The sequence below is a fragment of the Ambystoma mexicanum genome, chromosome 2q (assembly GCF_040938575.1).
Source record: "Ambystoma mexicanum isolate Mex_15411 chromosome 2q, UKY_AmexF1_1, whole genome shotgun sequence".
Lineage (NCBI taxonomy): Eukaryota > Metazoa > Chordata > Amphibia > Caudata > Ambystomatidae > Ambystoma > Ambystoma mexicanum.
The window spans coordinates 322,709,796-322,713,938 of NC_090924.1; the positions used below are offsets into that span (position 1 = coordinate 322,709,796).

The 4,143-nt window shown below is 43.4% G+C and overlaps 1 non-coding gene across 1 annotated transcript; it reads right to left on the reverse strand.

Annotated features, from left to right (window-relative positions):
* LOC138570566 (U6 spliceosomal RNA) lies at nucleotides 1-107 on the reverse strand. The gene has a single exon (XR_011303606.1). It is a non-coding gene; the product is annotated as a U6 spliceosomal RNA (small nuclear RNA).
* Between the last annotated feature and the right edge of the window lie 4,036 nt (nucleotides 108-4,143).

Genomic DNA, 4,143 nt, shown 5'->3' on the forward strand with positions numbered 1-4,143 from the left:
AAAAATAGTGAATGCTTTACGAATGTGCGTGCCATCCTTTAGAGCAGGGGCCAATTTAATTTTCCCATTATCATTCCAATATTAGTACATGTGTTGCTGAAGCAAGCGCAAAGGGAGAGTCAATCAAACCATTGATTTGGACCTCCAGTCAAAGGTTTGCCATACCAAATGTCCTTATGTCAGAGGGCAGAAAGTCAAAACACCATTTAGATATCGGGTGGTATGAAATGAAGAGGCAAACAACAGTGAATAAGCATTCTTTGCTGCTGTATTGATCTGGTCCTAAAGGGGTTGGTTTAATGCCAATTATATTTAAAGATTCATGCTCCAGGGTGCTTGCAAAATGACACCAACCCCCTCCCCATCACAATGGCTGGGTGATGCAAGCCTGAGAACATCACAATAGACCCATAGACATGAGAACAACTCTGTACCTCTGAGTGTATGTGGGCCCATGGCTGTATCAAGGACAAGGCAGAACAGGAGGTGGCTTATGGCGCCAGTTCCAGAGGCTGTCCAATTGATCCCTGTAAGCAACAAATGTTGGACCATCCTTTAAGAGATTCTGAGGCTGATTTCAATGTTAACTTTGCTGCTGATTTTAGGATTGGTCAACCTTCGACCCAAATCTAGTTTGCTTGGATAAGCCCTGGAAATCTTTTACAGCTTGTACTGGTGGGAGATGATGTGAGTTTATCAAGAGCAACGGGATATGAGGCATGTGAGCCACAAAAAGCAGTTCTAGGATTTTTTATAAGAAAGCCGCTTTAAGAAGGAAGTTTGGACAACCCTACTGAGAGCAAAAGTATTACACAAAAGGTAAGGGGGTCAGTGGGTCAACCGATAGCACATTTGACTGTGAGTCAGTTTATTGTAAGTACAAATACTACCAGTTTCGACATTTCCCAGGCTTTTTGTTTAATCTCTTAACAGACCCATTCCTATGTACCTCTGTTTTCATTGTAAGCGAGGGACATACCGTATGCCTTAAACATTCCTGGGCTGCGAAGACTCTATGTAAAAGAAAGAGTAGCAGACAGCTTAATAAATCATCAGCAGGACCCTCTATACCTTCCCCAAAAAACATAAAATGATTTCTCTGCATGTATGTGAGTTGAGCAGCGCAAGTAGTTTGGTTAATGTCAGTGGATAAATGTCACTTTCACACAGCGCAGAACAGAATCACTTGTACAGGCCACTTCTGCAAAAGCATTACCAGTGTAGAAAGCAGTGAAAAGGTGAGGCAGTGTACAGTCACCCCCGACCCTTCACTGCCCTGATCGGCCACGATCGGCCAAGGACCTCTCTATGAGAGCTAAGGGTGGAAATTGTCTGGTGCTCGGTAACTTAGGGAGACATGGCTAAAGGGATCCTCAATCAACAGCCCAGCATTTGCTTTGTGGCCTGTCCGTATATGTCTGTTCTCCAAATTACCTGCCGCAGCCCAGATGTCAGCTGGTGAGATGGAATGACGTACCAGGCAGGATCCTGGCAGGTGATTTGCATAGGCACATCCCCTCTCCCTCTCTCTTAGCCCTGCTTACTCCACAGTAGCAAGTATCTAGGGAAAATACAGTGGTCGAGGTGGGGTATCAGTAACTAGCCACTCTGAGAAAGTAAATCTGGGGCGCTACGCGACTTGTGGGGAACAACTGCAGAGCTCAGTGCCCAGAACTTTGTGGCACAGGGAGGAGGTCTGTGGGATATCAGTAACTTGGAGACATGCAACCTGGTTGGGAGTGCTTCAGGTCTCCTTCCTTGCATGCTCCAAGCAACTCAACAAAGCATCAACAGACTGAGATACTAGCCACAGAGCCACTTTCCACTTGATTTAAAGCCTAAACTCTTTTCCATGCAAACACATAGTCCCCAAATACCATATTTTCTTTGTTTTCTCTCTCTTTATCTCTCTCTACCTCCCTCCCTCCCTCCCTCCTGCCCTCTCTCTTTTTCCCCCGCCCCGCTCCCTCTCCCTCTCACTCTTCCTCTTCTCCCTTCCATTCATTTTAAGTTTTGATGCACTGCAGCACATTGTGACAATGGTATTTCACAATGAAACTGTTTGAAAGTTACAGAAATCAAAAAAGAAATCAACCAACTAAAAGCAGCCAAATCCGGAGTACAATGCTCAGCTCCAATTAAAGATTAAGGCCTAGAAGCAAGTAAAGCTGTAGTTCAGAGCGATGTTTGTAAATAGCAGCTTGAAGCAGTTTACGCTGGAGTGCACAACAAGGGGGAAAGAGATAATACTGAGTTTGGTAGAATGGGATCGAAAAACAAAAGAAGCGCGCCACTTCTAAAAGTACAAGTCAAGAAATTGAAGGGGACTGGGCTGTTTATTCAGTCAATAGGACTCACAAGTAAAAGGCTTCAGAGGCATTAGTGTTGAATTTGGCGCAAAATGTATTGTGTTGTCGTGTAATATGCATGAACATACAATTTCAATCTTCATTAAAAAAAATGTATTAAAAAATAAAGACTTGCAAATTAAGAAAGTTTCTGTCCTGTCATGTGCCAACAATAGTGAATGCTTTAAAAATGTGCGTGTCATCCTTTAGAGCAGGAACCAATTCCATTTTCCCATTATCATTCCAATATTAGTACATGTGTTGCTGAGGCACATAGGAATGGACCTGTTAAGAAATTAAACAAACACCTGGAAAAATGTTGAAACAGGTAGAATTTGGACTTACAATAAACTGACTCACCGTCAGATGTGCCATCCCTTGACCCACTGACCCCCTTACCTTTTGTGTAATCCTTTTGCTCTCAGCAGGGTTTTCCAAAGTTCCTTACTTAAAGAGGCTTTCTTATAAAAAAAAATCCAAGACCTGTTTTTTATGGCCCACATGCCTCATATCCCGTTGCTCCCGATAAACTCACATCATCTCCCACCAATACAAGCTGTAAAAGATGTCAAGTGCATAGCCAAGAAAACTAGACGTGGGTCAAAGGTTGAGCAATCCTTAAATCAGCAGCAAAAATAACATTGAAATCAGCCTCAGAATCTCTTAAAGGATGGGCCAACATTGATTGCTTGCAGGGCGCAATCGGGCAGCCTCTGGTGCTGACGCCTTAAGGCAAGCGCAAAGGGAGAGCCAACCAAACCATTGATTAGGACCTCTGGACTTTCTGCCCTTTGACATAAGGACATTTGATATGGCAAACGTTTGACCAAACACAATTTAGATGTTGGATGGTATGAAATTAAGAGGCAAACAGCAATACACCAGCATTCTTTGCTGCTGTACTGATCTGGTCCTAAATGGTTTGGTTTAATGCCAATTATATTTAAAGATAAAAAGATTCATGCTCCAGGATGCTTGCAAATTGACACCCCCTCCCCATCACGATGGCTGGGTGAGGCACGCGTGAGAGCATCGCAGCAGACGCATAGACATGAGAAACACTCTGTACCTCTGAGTGTATGTGGGCCCATGGCTGGATCAAGGACAAGGCAACAACAGGAGATGGTTTAAGGTGTCAGCACCCAGGCTGCCCCATCGCGCGCTGCAAGCATCAGATGTTGGACCATCCTTTAAGAGATTCTGAGGCTAATTTCAATGTTAACTTTGCTGCTGATTTAAGGATTGCTCAACCTTCGACCCACGTCTAGTTTGCTTGGCTAAGCCCTGAAAATCTTTTACAGCTTGTATTGGTGGGAGATGATGTGAGTTTATCAAGAGCAATGGGATATGAGGCATGTGCGCCACAAAATGCTGGTCTAGGATCTTTTATATGAAAGCCACTTTGGAAAACCCTAGTGAGAGCAAAAGGATTACACAAAGGAAAGGGAGTCAGTGGATCAAGGGATAGCACATCTGACTGTGAGTCCGTTAATTGTAAGTCCAAATCCTACCCGTTTTGACATTTTTCCAGGCTTTTTGTTTCATTTCTTAACAGATCCATTCCTATGTACCTCTGTGTTTTCAACAGAGTTGCTATTGTAAGGGAGGGACATACAGTATGCCTTAAACATTCCTGGGCTGCGAAGACTCTATGTAAAAGCAAGAGTAGAGTACAGCTTAATAAATAATCAGCAGGACACTCTAGACCTTCCCCAAAAAACATAACATTATTTCTCTGCATGTATGTGCGTTGAACAGCGCAAGTAGTTTGGTTAATGTCAGTGGATAAATGTCA